Source organism: Salmo salar, chromosome ssa20 (genome assembly GCF_905237065.1).
Source record: "Salmo salar chromosome ssa20, Ssal_v3.1, whole genome shotgun sequence".
In the NCBI taxonomy this organism is placed as follows: Eukaryota; Metazoa; Chordata; class Actinopteri; order Salmoniformes; family Salmonidae; genus Salmo; species Salmo salar.
In genome coordinates this window covers 87,823,242-87,844,458 of record NC_059461.1, presented here as the reverse complement: position 1 = coordinate 87,844,458, position 21,217 = coordinate 87,823,242, and the positions used below count along the sequence as shown (strand labels likewise).

Below are 21,217 nucleotides of genomic sequence, written 5' to 3'. Positions count from 1 at the left end.
ATATACAAATGTTCAAAGGAATTTTCAAAAGGCATATTTATTGTGGAACTACCTATCGAACACTTAACTCACATCACTTCTCTCTGAATTTGCCTTTCAGTTTCAGTAGGAGCTGATTTTCTAAGTTAATTGAGTTTATCCTGGCTCGCTTTGCAGTGAAGAGTAGTCCAGCACAGCTAAAAAGACGCTCACAGGCGGCAGAAGCAGGCAGGTCTGTGTTGAGTTTGAGGGACAACTTCTTTATGTACGGAAAAACAAATGAAGTAAATCCATTTTGTCCGATGGACCAGCAAGATACTCATCCAGCTCCCCTGTACCTTCTGACCGTTTGGTTGTCAGTGATGAGAAGAAATCCTCTTCATCAGATGAATGCTGCCTTAGATGCTCAGTCTCGTCCTGTGTGATTGTGTCAAGATGATTCTTCAGGTACGCCAAACATGTACATTGGAAACAACACAACATTCACATCTTCAGTGTTTTCAGCAAACTCTGTTGTATGTGGCTGCCAACACAATCATAGTATTGGCATCGCAATAGCTCTAACACAGACATCTACACTTGTTATTCTCAGATACTGAGATTGATTTGAGTTGTTCAAATACATTCAGACACATTCTCTAATGTTGAGGTGAGTCCATGTCTGGCTGCACCCAAACATAGTTATATGCAAAGGTTCTTGTAATGCAACTTAAATAATGAAAAAAAAGAAAAACATAACAAAAAACAATTAAAGAAAAGACCAAAAGACCAAAAGATGTCATCATATGGACAATGAGGTTAAAACCTTTTGGAGTAAAGAAATCATACCGGCTGTGATGACATCAGCTTTGTCAGTCCAAGATGTCTTGAACTTTGGCAGAAGGATTGCAGCATCAATAAGCTGTGGCACCTCCATCATTTTTCCAAAGCGCTTTTGGAGACCGTTCTGAATGTCTCTGATAAGTGGTAGGCACATTTGGCAAGATGCTTCCAGCCTTTGAAGTTTAGTTTTTAGTAAGAAGATCACTGGCAGCAGCCACCCCATATGCGCGTTTGTCTCAGACTGTAGAATGTTCAATGCTGAGACCAAAGGCTTCATCACTTTGCAGTACTCATTCAAAAAGGACATTTCTGCCGGGCTCAGCCTTTCATGGACAATAAATATTACTGTAATAGGAATACATTACATTGATTCAAAGAATTGCTACTCACATTTTCAGTTTTAATTATTCACACACATTTCTTATGGCATCCTCCCCCTTCTCTTGAATGATACATGTGATCCTCTCCACAGCCAGGTAAGTTGAGTTGCAACTTGTGTTAGGTTGACCGCCCCGTTTTATTCCACATGGCTTGGCATTTGGCAAAAGACAACCTGGACAACATTTTTTAGCTATCACTATTTGTTTCTGCCAACGCAGAATCCATTGTTGCAATGAGGTTCAGTAGGTGACATATACACGGTGATGTGGGAGTTGATATTCTAGGCTATTGTCATTCTCCAGGATGGAATAGGTGTCTTGGTATTCAACCTACACTGCTGGCTCTTCAACCTCTGAGTCTCGGTCTGCTGACTCGACTGCCTGGCTCTGCTCACCAAAAACATTGAACGCTTTGATGAAGTTTGATCCACTGTCTGTTGTGGTTCTTACCACTTTCCCCCTGATCCTGTATGCACAATGGATGTCATCGAGGGCACCTGCAAACACATCAAATGTGTGGAAACCTCTCAATCTCTTGCAAGCGAGTGCAGCAGAACGTCTCACCAGAGTTTCTTAACCTCTTACATCTAGACGTTCCGCTAGCGGAACACCTGCTCCAATATCCAATGATAGGCGTGGCGCGAATTACAAATTCCTCAAAAATACAAAAACTTCAATTTCTCAAACATATGACTATTTTACAGCTATTTAAAGACAAGACTCTCGTTAATCTAACCACACTGTCCGATTTCAAAAAGGCTTTACAACGAAAGCAAAACATTAGATTATGTCAGCAGAGTACCAAGCCAGAAATAATCAGACACCCATTTTTCAAGCTAGCATATAATGTCACAAAAACCCAGAAGACAGCTAAATGCAGCACTAACCTTTGATGATCTTCATCAGATGACACACCTAGGACATTATGTTATACAATACATGCATGTTTTGTTCAATCAAGTTCATATTTATATCAAAAAACAGCTTTTTACATTAGCATGTGACGTTCAGAACTAGCATACCCCCGCAAACTTCCGGGGAATTCGCTAACATTTTACTAAATTACTCACGATAAACGTTCACAAAAAGCATAACAATTATTTTAAGAATTATAGATACAGACCTCCTCTATGCACTCGATATGTCCGATTTTAAAATAGCTTTTGGTGAAAGCACATTTTGCAATATTCTAAGTACATAGCCCAGGCATCACGGGCTAGCTATTTAGACACCCGGCAAGTTTAGCACTCACCATAATCATATTTACTATTATAAAAGTTTGATTACCTTTTGTTGTCTTCGTCAGAATGCACTCCCAGGACTGCTACTTCAATAACAAATGTTGGTTTGGTCCAAAATAATCCATCGTTATATCCGAATAGCGGCGTTTTGTTCGTACGTCCCAGACACTATCTGAAATGGGAAATCAGGGTCGTGCGCATGGCGCAATTCGTGACAAAAAAAATCGAAATATTCCATTACCGTACTTCGAGGCATGTCAACCGCTGTTTAAAATCCATTTTTATGCCATTTTTCTCATAAAAAAGCGATAATATTCCGACCGGGAATGTCCATTTAGCTAAACTGAGGAAAGTAAACAAAGCTTTCGGTCGACGCGGGCACGCGCCTGAGTCTCACAGTACTGTAACCAGCCACTACCCAAACGCGCTACTTTGTTTCAGCCAGAGCCTGCAAAGCCACGATTCAGCTTTTTGCCGCCTTCTGAGACCCTATGGCAGCCGTAGGAAGTGTTACGGGACAGCTAAGATCCTCACTCTTCAATAAACAGAGACAAGAAGAACGACAGGCCACTTTGTCAGACAGGCCACTTCCTGCCTGAAACCTTGTCAGGTTTTTGCCTGCCAAATGAGTTCTGTTATACTCACAGACACCATTCAAACAGTTTTAGAAACTTTAGGGTGTTTTCTATCCATATGTAATAAGTATATGCATATTCTAGTTACTGGGTAGGAGTGGTAACCAGATTAAATCGGGTAAGTTTTTTATCCAGCCGTGTCAATACTGCCCCCTATCCTAAACAGGTTTTAAGATAGCATCAGCCCCACAAGCCTTTTTGGGTTGGAGAGTTTGTATTTTGTCCTGTAGTTCATTCAGTGTAATTTGAGAGCAGTGAGTTCTGGTAGTCTTTAATAGTTGATTTTAGTCTCAGGTTTTCTGGGTCTCTATGTTTTTGGTTTGATATGTTTTTCAATTTCTTTCTTTGGTTTGTGCACACCCTAACTCTTCATCAAACCATTTGTCATTGTTGTTAATTGTCTTAGGTCTGCTTGCAATTTTTTGATTTGATAGGGAAGCTGAGAGGTTTTGTCCAGGATGTTGTCTAAAAGGGATCTCTCTCTCTCTCTCTCTCTCTCTCTCTCTCTCTCTCTCTCTCTCTCTCTCTCTCTCTCTCTCTCTCTCTCTCTCTCTCTCTCTCTCTCTCTCTCTCTCTCTCTCTCTCTCTCTCTCTCTCTCTCTCTCTCTCAGGGGTCTGAGAGGACTGAGAGGTTGTGTGGTCTGTGATAGGCAAGGAAGACACAGCTGCCATTTCAGAAAGGGGGAAAGTGAGACAGTCTGTGTGTGTGTGACATATGATTGTTCTGCTGCAGATGAATGATTCCAGACAGAATGGCAAACACCTCACTGGGGGTTTTAGAGCAGCTGTTAACCTGAACACGCACGCACACACACGCACGCACACACACGCACACGCGCACACGCACTCACACGCACGCGCACACGCACACGCACACACACACACACACACACACACACACACACACACACACAAAATGCTCCTGAGCGAAGTGAGGTAAGGCTGCTTTTGTCAGTTCATGTGTTCGTCCTCACTGCAGTATCTGATAACGTTAGTTTGTGATTTTCTACATCTAAAGGAGAGAGAAATAGAAAAGAGAAACAGAGGGAGAGATACAGGTGGCCACCACTATCCGTATCTCTTGAAGATGTTCTGCCTGCATGTACAGATGGTGAAAGAGGACAGAAGTGGAGGGGGGAGAGGGTTAGAGTAGAGGGAGAGAGAGAGAGGGAGAGAGGGGGAGAGGGGGAAAGAGGGAGAGAGGGAGAGAGGGCGAGAGGGCGAGAGGGCGAGAGAGGGAGAGAGGGGGAGAGAGGGAGAGGGAGAGGGTGAGAGGGGGAGAGGGGGAGAGAGGGAGAGAGCGAGAGAGGGTGAGAGGGAGAGAGGGCAAGGGAGAGAGGGCAAGAGGGGGAGAGGGGGAGAGGGAGAGAGGGGGGAGAGGGAGAGAGAGGGGGAGAGGGGGAAAGGGGGCGAGAGGGGGCGAGAGGGGAGAGGGGGAGAGGGGGAGAGGTGAACAGTAGGGTGTTGGTATCAAAGTCTGGCTGTCTGCCTGTATTAACACAGGAACACAGAGGGGGAAATATGGGCGCTGATTTGTTGACAGCAGAATTTCGGTTGAGTTAGCTTCCTCTCTCTTACCCCTGTCTCCCTCTCTTTAACCCTCCCTCCCCCTGTCTCTCTCTGTTGTGCATACGGTGGAAGCATGCGCTGTGAAAGGTGAACTGCCAGCCAGCTGCGGATATGGAGAGGGGTGTGTCACAGCACAGTAGGCTTCTGCCAAGAGAGAGAGAGGGAGAGAGAGCACAGGGGAGGGAGAGAGAGAGGAAGATAGAGAGAAGGGGCAGGATTGAGTGGGAGGAGGGAGGGAGCGAGGGAGGGAGAAAGAGAGAGAGAGAGGAAGAGTGGAAGAGAAGCACTCTGAAGCAAGCGTGAGGTTTTCACTTTCCATTCTCCTCTCAGCAGCAGTCGGAGAAGTCCACGCTGAGGCACAGTAAGTGAACACAGTTTGCATTTACAGAGGGTGTGTGTGTGTGTGTGTGTGTGTGTGTGTGTGTGTGTGTGTGTGTGTGTGTGTGTGTGTGTGTGTGTGTGTGTGTGTGTGTGTGTGTGTGTGTGTGTGTGTAGAGGGAGAGGTCTAGACTCGAGACAGTACTGCTTGTAGTTGTGGAGTCTCAGATTTATTTTATTGCTTTCGGAAAATGTAATTCCGTATATCTGTGTGTCTATGTATGAGTGTGTGCCTGTTTGTGTGCGTGTGTGCAGTTAGTCAGACATTGTCCTTGCTAATGTGCAGTCATTTCAAGCACGACCGTTTGTAATGTGGAAAAGAGCTGAGGAGACTAAGGAGTGGGTATCGTTAGTGTTTAATGTTCCGTAGAGTAGTCAAACCACACACAGTAGTCATTCTTCCCTGCTCTCTTCACACTTGTAGTGCAGAAAATATTCACACCCCTTGACTTTTTCCACATTGTGTTGTGTAAAAAGCATGAATATTTAAAAATATATATATAATAATCTTTTTTTTTTACACTGATCTACACACAATAACTCAAAATGTCAAAGTGGAATTATGTTTTTAGAAAATTTTAACAAATTAATAGACCATTTAAAGCTGAAATATCCAAAGGCAGTAAGTAAAATGTTCAACCCCTTTTTTCTGGCAAGCCAAAATAATTTCAGGAGTAAAAATGTGCTTAACAAGTCAGATAAGTTGCAAGGACTCTGTGTACAATAATGGTGTATAAGATGATTTTTGAAATTATTTTTTATATATTTCTTTTAAATATTTTTAAATATTATTATTATTGTTTTTTATTATTTCCTTTATAACCTACACATACCGTACAATTACCACAAAGACCAGGGAGGTTTTCCAATGCCTCGCAAAAAAGGGCACCTATTGGTAGATGGGTAACAAAAACAAAAAAACAGACATTGAATATCACTTTTGAGTATGGTGAAGTTATTAATTACACTTTGGATGGTGTATCAATACATCCAGTCACTATAAAGATACAGGCGTCCTACCTAACTCAGTTGACAGAGAGGAAGGAAACCACTCAGGCATTTCACAATGAGGTCAATGGTGATTTTAGATTTTTTTAAACAGTTACAGTAAAATGCCTGTGATAGGAGAAAACTGAGGACGGATTACCAACATTATAGTTACTTCACAATAATAACCTTGACGGAGTGAAAAGATGGAAGCCTGTACAGAATACAAATATTCAAAAACACGCATCCTGTTTGCAACAAGGCACTAAAGTAAAACTGCAAAAAATATGTGTCCTGGATACAAAGTGTTATGTTTGGGCAAATCCAATACGACACATTACTGAGTACCACTCTCCCATATTTTCAAGCTTGGTGATGCCTGCATCATGTTATGGGTATAATTGTCATTGGACTAGCGAGTTTTTCAGGATAAAAAGAAAAGGAATAGAGCTAAACCTGGTTCAGTATCCAAAAGACACTGGGAGATAAATTCACATCCCTGCAGGACAATAACCTAAAACACATGGCCAAATATACACAGGAGTTACTTACCAAGACCACATTGAACGTTCCTGATTGGCCGAATTACAGTTTTGACTTAAACCAGCTTGAAAATCAATGGCAAAACTTAAAAATGGCTGTCTAGCAATGATTAACAACCAACTTGACAGAGACCTGAATCATTTTTAAAGAATAATGGGCAAGAATTGTAAAATTCAGGTTTTAAGAGAATTACTCAGAAAGACTCACATCTGTAAAAGGTGTTTCTAACATGAATTGAATAATTATCTAATCAAAATATATAAGTGTTTTATTTTCCATCATCTAAAAAAACCTAATTTGTCTTCCACTTGGACATTACGGAGAGTTTTGTGCAAAGCATGACAATTACATCCATGTGAATGTGACTTTGTAACACAAGAAAAAGTCAAGGGGAGTCAATACTTTCTGAAGGCGCTGTGTACACACACACACACACACACACACAGGCAGAGGCGTAGTACACAGACTCACATACACTCACAGACACACACACACACACACAGGCAGAGGCGTAGTACACAGACTCACATACACTCACAGACACACACACACACACCACACGCTGCGTAATGACTCCTGGTGTTTACATAGCTGCTGTCCTTCAGGAAATGATTAAACTCCTCCGTTACCCACGCTGCCTGCTACAGTCTGACAAACCAAGTGTGGTGGGTTTGTGTTTGTGTGTATTTTGGTGTATTTCTATGGAGGACTGTTTCAGGGATTGAATGCAAGGTATCAAGATAAGTGGAGTGGATTGACACAGTATGTCTGCTACTGATGGTTCTCAGCAGTATAGAGATATAATCTGGTCCACAGCAGTGGTGTAAAGTACTTAAGTACTACTTAAGTATTTTTTTTTGGGGGGGGGGTCTGTACTTTATTTTATTACATTCCTACATTTCTAAAGAAATAATGTACTTTTTTACTCCATACATTTTCTCTGGAACCCACAAGTACTCGTTACATTTTGACAGGAAAATGGTTGCCACACTTATCAAGAGAACATTCAGGTGTGCTGCTGTAGGTCTCCATCTCTGTTTAATGAGGATTTGCTAGGATGTGCGATGGGGTGGTGGATGGGGATGGGGTTGGGGTGGTGGATGGGTTTGGGGTGGTGGTTGGGGTGGTGGTTGGGTTTGGGGTGGTGGTTGGGGTGGTGGTTGGGGATGGGTTTGGGGTGGTGGATGGGGATGGGTTTGGGGTGGTGGTTGGGGTGGTGGATGGGGATGGGTTTGGGGTGGTGGATGGGGATGGGGTGGTGGATGGAGATGGGTTTGGGGTGGTGGATGGGGATGGGGATGGGGTTGGGATGGTGGATGGGGATGGGTTTGGGGTGGTGGATGGGGATGGGGATGGGGTTGGGGTGGTGGATGGGGATGGGTTTGGGGTGGTGGATGGGAATGGGAATGGGGTTGGGGTGGTGGATGGGGATGGGGTTGGGGTGGTGGATGGAGATGGGTTTGGGGTGGTGGATGGGGATGGGTTTGGGGTGGTGGTTGGGGATGGGGATGGGGATGGGGTTGGGGTGGTGGATGGAGATGGGTTTGGGGTGGTGGATGGGGATGGGGTTGGGGTGGTGGTTGGGGTGGTGGATGGGGATGGGTTTGGGGTGGTGGATGGGGATGGGTTTGGGGTGGTGGATGGGGTGGTGGATGGAGATGGGTTTGGGGTGGTGGATGGGGATGGGGATGGGGTTGGGGTGGTGGATGGGGATGGGGTTGGGGTGGTGGATGGGATGGGGTTGGGGTGGTGGATGGAGATGGGTTTGGGGTGGTGGATGGGGATGGTGTGGTGGATGGGGATGGGGTGGTGAATGGGGATGGGGATGGGGTTGGGGTGGTGGATGGAGATGGGTTTGGGGTGGTGGATGGGGTTGGGGTAGTGGATGGGGTTGGGGTTGGGGTGGTGGATGGGTTTGGGGTGGTGGTTGGGGTTGGGGTGGTGGATGGGGATGGGGTTGGGGTGGTGGATGGGGATGGGGTGGTGGTTGGGGATGGGTTTGGGGTGGTGGTTGGGGTTGGGGTTGGGGTGGTGGATGGGGTTGGGGTTGGGGTGGTGGATGGGTTTGGGGTGGTGGTTGGGGTTGGGGTGGTGGATGGGGTTGGGGTGGTGGATGGGGATGGGGTGGTGGTTGGGGATGGGTTTGGGGTGGTGGTTGGGGTGGTGGTTGGGGTGGTGGATGGGGATGGGTTTGGGGTGGTGGTTGGGGATGGGGTTGGGGATTGGGATGGGCGTAAATCTCATGACTCTGGATGTTCGATCCCAGTCCTGGACACTGGTTCTGAAGTTCAGATATTTTTAATTTAACCCTATCCCAAACCTTAACCGTTCCCTTAACAATTCATGAAAAGTGACTAAACTTAACCCTTATTAATTTTGTTTGGAGAAATGGAACGATACATAGTAGCAGGAGAAGCAAAAACAATTCTAAATTTGACGTTTAGAGCAATGAGACTGGAACGTGGATGAACAGTGAGACTGTGAGAGCTTGTTGTCATCATCACCTAACAACATCATCAGCAGTCTCCTTCCACTGTGACTTCCCTCCAGACAGTATTTCTTTATCAATGCTACAGATACTTCTCTTTTGATCTGCCTCTCTCTCTCTCTCTCTCTCTCTCTCTCTCTCTCTCCTCCCACTCTCTCCCAGTCTCTCAGTCTTTCTCTCTCTCCCAGTCTCTCAGTCTTTCTCTCTCTCCCAGTCTCTCAGTCTCTCAGTCTTTCTCTCTCTCCCAGTCTCTCAGTCTCTCAGTCTTTCTCTCTCTCCCAGTCTCTCAGAATTAAATATAAAAATAATAACAATAAAATAGTAGTAAAATAGTAGAATGTAATAAATATAAAAATCGAAATATGGAAAATGAATCTATAACAAACTTATAACTAAATAACGGTCATCTTCACCATTACATCAGTACTACAACTACTATCATCATTACCACTACTACTACCATCACCATCACTAAACTGCTATCATTACCATTACCACCCATACCACTACTATTTGGAATGATAAACAACAATAATAATAGTGATAACAATAATAGTAATAATAAGTAAGTTACTGCTTACTATGCAGATGTTATTATTCAGTGTCCCTCAGGCTATTTGGAATAAATGTTGTCATTTCTGTAAATAGGGAAACTCTTTGTGAGGAATATTTATCACAGTAAAGGAGAAAGTGCATCTCTGTCTCTACCTCTCCCTGTCGTGCAGTGACCACATACACACTCCTCTTTGGGTAGCCATGTCTTTTTATGTCTGCCGGTTTCTATTGCCAATCGGTGGTCACTCAGCCTGTACTTGGTAAGGATCTGTCTCTGCTTCGTATCTCTGACAGAGTAGAGATAATCAGCCAATTCATATTCTCTGTTTAGGGTCAGATAGCAATTTAGTCGGCTTTGGGATTTTGTTTCGTTTTTCCAATGTTGTAAATATGAGTCCTTTGATTGGTTCATGATTTTGTTTATTTGAATTCTTTCTTTTGAAGCAGTGCTGGTGTCAGCTTGGTTGGTGAGGTCCAACACCAGCTGACTGAGAGGGCTCGTTTCTGGGCTCAGCTCTTGGGTTTGGAGTGCTTTAAATTGCAGACTTGAATTTGGACTTGAATTTAGATGTAGACAAAATTGTAATGATCTTTTCTGTATTTTCATTATTACTGGAAAGCGGCCCAATTCTGCCCTACATGCATCAGTTGGTGTATTTTTCTGGACTTGTAGGATTTTCCGACAGAATTCTGCACGTAGGGCTTCAATTGGATGTTTGTCCCACATTTTAAAGTCCAGTTTATTGAGTGGCCCCCAAACCTCACTTCCGTTAAGAGCTATTGGTAGGATTACACTGTCAAATATTTTGGTCCAAATTCTAATTGGGATGTTGATTTTGAGTAATATAATTTTTATTGCATACAATGCTCTGCGGGCTTTTTCCTTTTAGTGCATTCACTGCCATATTAACGTTTCCCAATGCAGATATGGTCAGACCAAGGTAGGTGTAATTTTTAGTGTGTTCAATGATGGTGTTGTTCAGGGTGAATTTATATTTGTGTTTCTGACATCTGGTTTTCTTTTGCAAAATCATGATTTTCATTTTTTGGAAATTTACTGCCAGGGCCCAATTATGGCAATATTGCTCTAGAATATTAATGTTCTGTTGAAGACCTTCTTTGGTTGGTGATAGAAGTATCAAGTCATCAGCATATAGCAGGTATTTCACCTCTGTGTCAAAAAGTGTGAGTCCTGGGCCTGGAGAATGGTCCAACATGTCTGCTAATTCATTGATATAAATGTTGAAAAGGTTTGGACTCAAACTGCAGCCTTGTCTCACACCTCTACATTGTGAAAATAATTCTGTTCTTTGGTTTTTTATTTTTATTGCACATTTATTTTCTGTGTACATACATTTTATTCTCTCTCTCTCTCTCTCTCTCTCTCTCTCTCTCTCTCTCTCTCTCTCTCTCTCTCTCTCTCTCTCTCTCTCTCTCTCTGCGTGTCTTTCTCTCTCTGGCTCTCTGTCTCTCTCTTTCTTTCTCTCTTTTTTCTCTCTCTCTGTCTCTCACTCGCTCACAGATCTTTTTCTTCAGATGTGATTTCATCTATCTGTCTCCCCCAGTAGTCACAAGGGGTGTCTGTAGAATTCAGATGTGTGTGTGTGTTTTTGTGTGTTTGTGTGTGTGCTGTTTTATAGACACCTTGCTTTCTTATTAATAAAATCACTGGGGGCCGCTTGAGTTAAAGACAGAGTGGTGAAAGACAGATTGAGGGATAGACAGAAAAATAGACAGAAAGAGAGCGAGCGAGAGAGAGAGAGAACACCAAATTGAGACGCTGCATGCAGAATTCTGCAAATTAGGCCGATACCCGCTAATTACCAAAATCCAGAAAAGAGACGTTAAATTCTACAACCACCTAAATGGAAGCGATTCCCAAAACTTTCCATAACAAAGCCATCACCTACAGAGAGATGAACCTGGAGAAGAGTCCACTAAGCAAGCTGGTCCTGGGGCTCTGTTCACAAACATAAACAGACCCCACAGAGCCCCACGACAGTAACACAATTAGACCCAACCAAATCATGAGAAAACAAAAAGAGAATTACTTGAGACATTGGAAATAATTAACTAGCGAGAGAGAGAGAGAGAGAGAGAGAGAGAGAGAGAGAGATTCCTTATTCACAGAAATTACTACATTTGTTCCAAAATTTTACTTATTAAACTCAGAGGAAAAACTAAAAATACTCATGGACGATGGCTCCTCTTGCAGCCAAATATGTATTTGCCTGCTACAGCCTGAGAGACACTGAATAATAACATCTACATAGTAAACAGTAACTTACTTGTTATTAGTATTATTTGTATTACTATTATTTTTCTTACTATTATTGTTGTTGTTTTGATTTTGTGATTATCATTCCAATTGTAGGGGTGACGGTAGTGATATAAGTTTAGTGATGGTGGTGGTAGTAGTAGTACTGACGTAATGGTGAAGATGACAGTGATTTAGTTATAAGTTAGTTATAGTTTTATTTTCTATGTTTAGCTTTTTATATGTAATACATATGTATTACATATTTTAATTTTGTATTATTATTTATTGACATTTTATATTATTATATGTTATTCTTTATACTTTTATTACAATGTAAATTGTATACATTGTTGCTTTGGCAATATTGACACAATGTTTTTCATGCCAATAAAGCAGCTTGAAATTGAGAGAGAGAGAGAGAGAGAGAGAGAGAGAGAGAGACAGAGAGAGAGAGAGAGAGAGACAGAGAGAGAGACAGAGAGAGAGACAGAGAGAGAGAGAAGGGGGGAGAGAGAGACAGAGACAGAGAGAGAGAGAGAGAGAGAGAGAGAGAGAGAGAGAGAGAGAGAGAGAGAGAGAGAGAGAGAGAGAGAGAGAGAGAGAGAGAGAGACAGAGAGAGACAGAGAGAGAGAGAGAGAGAGAGAGAGAGAGAGAGAGAGAGAGAGAGAGAGAGAGAGAGAGAGAGAGAGAGAGAGAGAGAGAGAGAGAGAGAGAGAGAGAGAGAGAGAGAGAGAGAGAGAGAGAGAGAGAGAGAGAGAGAGAGAGAGAGAGAGAGAGAGAGAGAGAGAGAGAGAGAGAGAGAGAGAGAGAGAGAGAGAGAGAGAGAGAGAGAGAGAGAGAGAGAGAGAGAGAGAGAGAGAGAGAGAGAGAGAGAGAGAGAAAGAGACAGAGAGACTGACTTTTTGTCTTTCTTTACTGAAACATTCTCATTTCATTAAAACCTCACCCCCCCCTTAAAATAAAAACCCAAAATATATCCTGTACTGCATACATGTACCATACTCACCTTGCCCTACCCCACGATATAAAACACCACACATCACAATAACCAAAACATCACCACATCTAATACCGTACATCCAAAACATCTTCCCCAGCTATACAGACAGCCCCCCAACACACCATATCTCCTGAAACATCTTCCCCAGCTATACAGACAGCCCCCCAACACACCATATCTCCTGAAACATCTTCCCCAGCTATACAGACAGCCCCCCAACACACCATATCTCCTGAAACATCTTCCCCAGCTATACAGACAGCCCCCAACACACCATATCTCCTGAAACATCTTCCCCAGCTATACAGACAGCCCCCCAACACACCATATCTCCTGAAACATCTTCCCCAGCTATACAGACAGCCCCCCCAACACACCATATCTCCTGAAACATCTCCACACTTTTTATCATTCTATAGAACTCAAACTCAACCCTAAGGCACGCAGAGACCATCCCATTAAACACTAGTAAAGGGTCTGTTATCCCCCCACCTTTGACCCTGTTCCTCCTTGTTAGCCAAATAGACAACTTTGCCTGAACAAATAGAAAATTCAACAAAACACATTTGGCCTTCTCCTTACTCGAATACCTGTATCCCATTATAAACACCCCAACAGTAAAAACCTCCCCCAACCTCTCACACTGACATTCCAACAGAGACATTAATGGCATTAACCTGGCGCACACAGAAAACACATGAATCACAGTTTCTTTCATTTTACAGAAATGACACTCCTGCCCGATTCCCGGTTCAACCCGTACCAACCAGCTATTAGTGGCCAGGGCTCCATGAAGAACCCTCATCTGGAGGTCCCCTGTTTGTAGTGCCAAGACTTCCGGGGTTTCCACCCCTTCCTCTCCCAGCAGTCTCAGGTCACCCAGCCTTAGTAAACCCCCTGCCATCAGTCGCCTCTGCAGGGTGGCTGACTGAACCGATCTCAAAGGGATGGCTGGGTTGTGGAAGATAGGCTCCTCCCACACCCACAGCCCAGGCTCCACACCCCCTTCTCGTGTGGGCCTTAGCAGCTGCCAGGCCCTCAATACTGCAGAGTAAAAGTCTGAGAGACCTGCTGTACTCAGCCTCTCCAGCTTCATGAGGAACAGCTGCCGGTCCAACCCTAATCCGCCAGCTTTCCTCAGCAGCGAGCATGCTGGTTCCCTCCAGCCGACATCAGTATGGTACAGCAGTCTCTGCACCGCCTTTAGCCGGAAGGCAGCCATCTTGCTCTCCAGTTCAACCAAGCCCTGTCCTCCTTCGTGGACGGGCATGTACAACACTGTCGCCTTCAGCAGTGATGGCCCGACCAGAAAAAGTCCACCAGCTTGCGTTGCAGGTCTGCAAGCAGACCGGTGGGGGGGTTGAGGACAGCCAGTTTATGCCACATGGAAGATGCCACCAGGTTGTTGATTATCAGCACCCTCCCTCTGTATTACACCTGGGACAGGAGCCACCTCCACCTGGCCAGTCTTGACACCACTGCCTGTGACAGCCCCTCCCAGTTCTTCCTGACCCACATCTCCTAGCCCAGGTACACCCCCAACACTTTAAGCCCTTCACAACCCCACTGCAAACCCCCTGGAAGCAGAGGAGCGGCCCAATCCCCCATGCCCCACATAACAGAGCTTTGCTCTTGCTCCAGTTTACCTTAGCTGATGAAGCTCCCTTGTACACCTTCAGACTGGTCTCTAGTGCCTGCATATCCTGACCATCCCTGACCATCACAGAAACATCATCTGCATATGCTGACACTGCTATTCCTGTCATCACATCCATGCCTGTCCAGCACACTCCCTGCAGTCTCCTGCGTAGCAGTCCTAAAAAAGGCTCAATGGCTAGTGTATATCACCTCCCCAATAGAGGGCATCCTTGTCTAATGTCCCGTCTCACCCAGACTCGCCTACTGAGCCCCCCTCCCACCTTAACCATACATGATTCCCCAGCATACAACAGCTTCACACAGGTCAAAAAACTCTTCCCAAACCCAACACAGACATCACATTAAACAGATACTCATGGTCCACTCTATCAAAAGCCTTCTCTTGATCTAAAGAGACCAGTCCAAAGTTCACATTAGAACCTCTCGATAAGTCCAACATGTCCCTAATTAAGAACAAGTTGCCCGTGATTGAGCATCCTGGTACACAATATGTTTTGTCCTTATATACTATCGAGTCCAAATGGGACTTCAGTCTGTTAGAGAGGACCTTGGCAAATATCTTGTAGTCCGCACAGAGTAATGCCACAGGCCTCCAGTTCTTAAGTTCACACGTCCCCTTTTTTGGGCAGGAGAGTCAGAGCCGACGGCAGCTCATCGGCAACTCTCCTACCCCGATGCATTCACGCAACACGCAAAAGAAGTCCTGTCCAATTATTCCCCAGAATTTTTTATAAAACTCCACTGGGAGTCCATCAACCCCCGGTGCACAACTGGGGGACATCTGGGTTACGGCCTCCACCAGTTCATGGGACAACAGAGGAATGTCAATTTCATCCCTCTGTGCCAGAGAGAGCTTAGGGAGTCCTGCGAACAAGACCTGAGCACACATAGGATCACACACTTCTGCCCTATACAATTCAGTATAAAACTCCACAGTCCGCTCCCGCATCTCACCCACCACAGAGGTCACCAGCCCATCAGACAGCCGTAGACAATGCATACCCTTGGCTTCACTGCTCTGTCTTTCCAAACCAAAGAAGAAGGAGCTGGGAGCATCCATCTCCTTGAGCATGGAGAACCTAGCTCTTACAAGTGCTCCCTTTGCTTAAACCTGGAAAAAACTGCCCAGGTCCCTACGTAATTCAGCTAAATTTGCCTGGAGGCCTACATTGCCTTGCCCCACCATCTCTACCTCCATCTCACTAATACAACGCTCTAGTTCCCCCACTACTCTCCTAGCCTCTGAGGATGAGAGAGCTGTGTACTGTTGACAGAAAAGCTGAATTTGGACTTTCCCCACATCCCACCATTGACTCAGAGACTCGTACTCCTCTCTTCGCTGCCCCCACCTTTCCCAAAAGGTCTGGACACCTGAGCAAAAAGTGGCATCTTGTAAGAGCTTTACATTGAACTTCCAATAAGATTCCTGCCGGGGCCCTGGCGAAATAGACAGCCGAGCCATGGTTATGTGATGATCCGAAAACCCCACCGGGAGAATGATAGCGCCCAACAGCCAATTGCTCTGATTCCTGGACATGTAAAAAACAATCAAGTCAGGCTGCACTCACCCTAGCCCCAAAAACCTTCACCCATGTATACTGTCTTGTGTTTGGATGTTTACTTCTCCAAACATCCACTAGGTCGAACTGATTAATGATGTCCTTTAACACTCCCACTGACACTGAATGAGGCTCTTCCCCAGTTCTGTCTTTTGTAAAATCCATTGTACAGTTCCAGTCCCCTCCGACCATCAGCGTCTCCTTAGGCGCTACCTGTGAGAGTTCCTAAGACTCCCAAATAGAACCCCTCTTTCTCTCCCAGCATTAGGCGCATACACATTTACAGTATAGAGACAAAACCCATGTTGTTAATTTCTGCTTTAACAACAAGCAGCCTACCCCTACACACCTCCTTTGAGGAGCACATTTTTACAGACAGACCCGGTGAAAAAAGGACTGCCACTCCTGCACTAAGATTTGTCCCATGGCTCAACACACTTGCCCCTTTCCACCAGAGCCCCCAATCGACTTCATTCAACACATCACTATGCGTCTCCAAAAGAAACAACACCTGTACTTTTTTTTGTTTTACATATTCACCCACCACACTCCTCTCTCCCGCATCTCTTTAAACAGCGGAGTCATCACCACCTTCCGGAGACACCTGAAACTCCACCTCTTTAAGGAATACCTGGGATAGGATAAAGTAATCCTTCTAACCCTCTTTTTTCCCTTTGGTCTCATTCAGGAACCTTGTCAGTTCTCTCAACGTGTACTCATCATCTTCCTCAGAGTCACTTTCCTCCTCACCTCTATCTCCCACCCTGACCACCTGCCCTTCCTCTCTGGTCAGGGCATCCCCCACAGCAACAGGCAAAGTTTCCATGGTGCCTTTGACCACACCCTTTTTCCTTTTCCGCTTGACACCCTCCTCCTCCCCCCTAGTCTCTTACACTTCCCCACAATACTCTCCTCATCCACTAGCATAGCATGACTAGACCCAGCCTCATCTACATCACCATAGCATAACTAGGCCCAGCCTCAGCTACCCCACCATCTCTAGCCAGACTATACCCAGCCTCCGCTTCCCCACCATCTCTAGCCTGACTAGACCCAGCCTCCGCTTCCCGACCATCTCTAGCCTGACTAGACCCAGCCTCCGCTTCCCCACCATCTCTAGCCTGACTAGACCCAGCCTCCGCTTCCCCACCATCTCTAGCCTGACTAGACCCAGCCTCCGCTACCCCACCATCTCTAGCCTGACTAGACCCAGCCTCCGCTACCCCACCATCTCTAGCCTTACTAGACCCAGCTTCAGCTACCCCATCATCTCTAGCCTGACTAGGCCCAGCCTCATCTACACCACCATCTCTTGTATGACTAGACCCATCCTCATCTACACCACCATCTCCTACATGACTAGGCCCTGCCTCATCTACACCACCATCCCTGGCATGACTAGGCCCAGCCTCTGCTGTCTGCATCTCATTATCCCCTGCACTTTGACCTCAATTTCCCCCACTGGCGCTTGTACCCTCACCTTGTCTACGGCCTTTATGTGGGCACGCAAAGCTCTTATGCCCCAAATCCTCACACTCAAGACACCGTAGACTATCTGTGCTGGCAAACCCTGCATAAAGCCCCTCCCCATGCCTCACTTTAAAATGCACATTTAACTGTTGCTCATTTTTATTCAGAAACATAAACACTTGCCTCCGGAACGAAACAACGTGCTTAACGGCATCTGCCTGAAAACCTGCCGACAGTACACGAAAACCTCTAGCAAACTTACCAAAACGACTCAGCTCTTTCCTGATTTGATCATCCGTAATAAACGGAGGCAAATTTGCAACAACCACTCTTGTCGAAGGGGTAGAGAGAGGTGAAACTGGCACCAACACATCCCTTACAAATATTCCGCTAGCAATTAGCCTACCAACCAAATTTGCTCTTTTCATGAACACAACCACAGCTTTGTTCATTCTATAAGCAGAATGTATAAATTCAGCTCCTACCTGTTCACCGACCGCGAGCAGAACCTCCTCCACCTTAACTCCATTCTCAGGAACACACCTGAATCCATGCCGTATCGACAGCGTCTCCTCCACCTTAACTCCATTCTCAGGAACACAACTGAATCCATGCCGTATTGACAGCATCTCCTCCGCACTAGGCTGAGAAGCCATCCCACACACCACACCTTCCAAACCCCAGGAAACTTATCCTGTCCTCTTCCACCCTAACTTTGAAAAACCTGTGGATACCGCTAAAACAAATATTGCATTAACCCTCCACCATAGAAAATAACATGTAAAGAAAAGACCAAGAAAATAATCAAGAAAGTTAGTTAGGACAGAGCCCTCCACACCAAACACTCAAACTCCAAAAAACTCCCAGCATGCACTGCAAGAGAGAGAGAGAAAGAGAGATGAGAGAGTCTCCATGTCAGTCAGACAGTAATACCCTGCCCAGGGCTGTAATTCACAGGACTGGTGTGTAATCTAGGATAATTCAGATTGAGCTATGTGAGTCTTCTGCCATTTGGAGATATTAAATTGTCAAAAACCTTCTATGGCTCCCAAAGTGCAGTTACAGAATGGGGTCAATTTGGCTCCGACATGGAAGGGATTTTCTTGTTCCCCTCCTAATGGAAGTGGTTATAATGGGGAAGGGTAATATGATCTGTGTCTAAATTTAATCTCAAACCCAGCAGTTCCCATCCTTTTCCATTCCGGGGACCACCAAATAACTTTCAAAATGTATTGAGGACCACCATTTGCGGAGTTGCTGAATCTTTTTACATAAAAAGTCTTAGCAGTCAAATTAAGAGTCAATGTTATTAGTGAATGTAACTGATTAAAGGCCTGTTATTGCAGTTGGATGTTTGTTAAACAATTTGCATTGTGAAAAGTTATGTAAAATCGCTTATAATAACATACGGTGCCTTATGGAAAGTACTCAGACCCGTTGACTTTTTCCACATTTTTTTACTTTACAGCCTTATTCTAAAACTGATTTTTTTTAAATATAATCCTCATCAATCTACACACAATACCCCATAATGACAAAGGAAAAACAGGTTTAAAAATAAATTCTTCATTTATTAAAATATTTAGATAAGTATTCAAACCCTTTGCTCTGATACTTTTAATTGAGCTCAGGTGAATCCTGTTTCCATTGATCATCCTTGAGATGTTTCTACAACTTGATTGGAGTCCACCTGTGGTAAATTCAATTGATCGGACAAGATTTAGAAAGAAACACACCTGTCTTTATAAGGTCCCACAGTTGACAGTGCATGGTAGAGCACTGGTCTCCATCATTCTTAAATGGAAGAAGTTTGGAACCACCAACCTGGCCGCCTGGTCAAACAAGGGCCTTGGTCAGGGAGGTGACCAAGAACCCAATGGTCACTCTGACAGAGCTCTAGAGTTCCTCTATGGAGAGGGGAAACCATCCAGAAGGACAACCATCTCTGCAACACTCCACCAATCAGACCTTTATGGTAGAGTGACCAGACAGAAACCATTCCTCATTAAAAGACACATGACAGCCCACTAGGACTTTGCCAAAAGGCACCAAAAGACTCAGACCATGAAAAACAAGATTCTCTGGTCTGATGAAAGCATAATGGAACTCTTTGGCCTAAAAGCCAAGTGTCACATCTGGAGAAAACCTGGCACCATCCCTACGGTGAAGCATGGTGGTCGCAACATCATGTTGTGGAGATGTTTTTCAGAAAAACATGTCTGTCTCTTAGTGATGACCTCACTGGAGACACTATAGTTCAAATAAAAACACTTTCCATCTTCATCATGTTTGTCATTTGTTACCTTACTTCAATTTCTGTCTTTGTTGCTTTTTATCTTTGTTTTATCTTTGTTTCTAGCTTCCCCTCTGTTGTTCAACTCCTTCTCTGTCTTATAGGAAATCTCCTCGATCTTCTCTCAGTCTCTCTCTCTCTCTTTCTCCGTTATTACTCCTGTGAGGGACTGGGGCTGTACTGGGAAAAGTGAGGGGGCTGTACTGGGAAGACTGAGGGACTGGGGCTGTACTGGGAGGAGTAAGGGACTGGGGCTGTACTGCGAGGAGTGAAGGAGCTGGACTGGGAAGACTGAGGGACTGGGGCTGTACTGGGAGGAGTGAATGACTGGGGCTGGGAAGACTGAGGGACTATGGCTGTGCTGGGACGGGTGAAGGACTGGGGCTGTGCTGGGAGGGGTGAAGGACTGGGGCTGTGCTGGGAGTAGTGAGGGACTGGGGCTGTGCTGGGAGTAGTGAGGGACTGGGGCTGTGCTGGGAGTAGTGAGGGACTGGGGCTGTGCTGGAAGTAATGAGGGACTGGGGCTGTGCTGGTAGTAGTGAAGCACTGGGGCTGTGCTGGTAGTAGTGAGGGACTGGGACTGTGCAGGGAGTAGTGAGGGACTGGGACTGTGCAGGGAGTAGTGAGGGACTGGGACTGTGCTGGTAGTAGTGAGGGACTGGGGCTGTGCAGGGAGTAGTGAGGGACTGGGACTGTGCTGGTAGTAGTGAGGGACTGGGGCTGTACAGGGAATAGTGAGGGACTGGGGCTGTGCTGGTAGTGGTGAGGGACTGGGGCTGTGCTGGTAGTAGTGAGGGACTGGGACTGTGCTGGTAGTAGTGAGGGACTGGGGCTATGCAGGGAGTAGTGAGGGACTGGGACTGTGCAGGGAGTAGTGAGGGACTGGGGCTGTGAAGGGAGTAGTGAGGGACTGGGGCTATGCAGGGAGTAGTGAGGGACTGGGGCTGTGCTGGTAGTAGTGAGGGACTGGGGCTGTGCTGGTAGTAGTGAGGGACTGGGGCTGTGCTGGTAGTAGTGAGGGACTGGGACTGTGCAGGGAGTAGTGAGGGACTGGGACTGTGCAGGGAGTAGTGAGGGACTGGGACTGTGCTGGTAGTAGTGAGGGACTGGGGCTGTGCAGGGAGTAGTGAGGGACTGGGACTGTGCTGGTAGTAGTGAGGGACTGGGGCTGTGAAGGGAGTAGTGAGGGACTGGGGCTATGCAGGGAGTAGTGAGGGACTGGGGCTGTGCTGGTAGTAGTGAGGGACTGGGGCTGTGCAGGGAGTAGTGAGGGACTGGGAATGTGCTGGTAGTAGTGAGGGACTGGGGCTGTGCTGGTAGTAGTGAGGGACTGGGACTGTGCTGGTAGTAGTGAGGGACTGGGGCTGTGCAGGGAGTAGTGAGGGACTGGGGCTGTGC

The 21,217-nt window shown here is 45.6% G+C and overlaps 1 protein-coding gene across 6 annotated transcripts in view; it reads left to right on the top strand.

Annotated features, from left to right (window-relative positions):
* The first annotated feature begins 4,785 nt into the window (after positions 1 to 4,785).
* LOC106581498 (muscleblind-like protein 1) overlaps positions 4,786 to 21,217 on the top strand; it is a 167,665-nt gene continuing 151,233 nt past the window's right edge. For all 6 annotated transcript variants that reach the window (XM_045704061.1, XM_045704059.1, XM_045704060.1 and 3 more), the window contains exon 1: positions 4,786 to 4,987. The gene's annotated coding sequence lies outside the window, so the exon portion shown is untranslated. The remainder of the gene's footprint in view (positions 4,988 to 21,217) is intronic.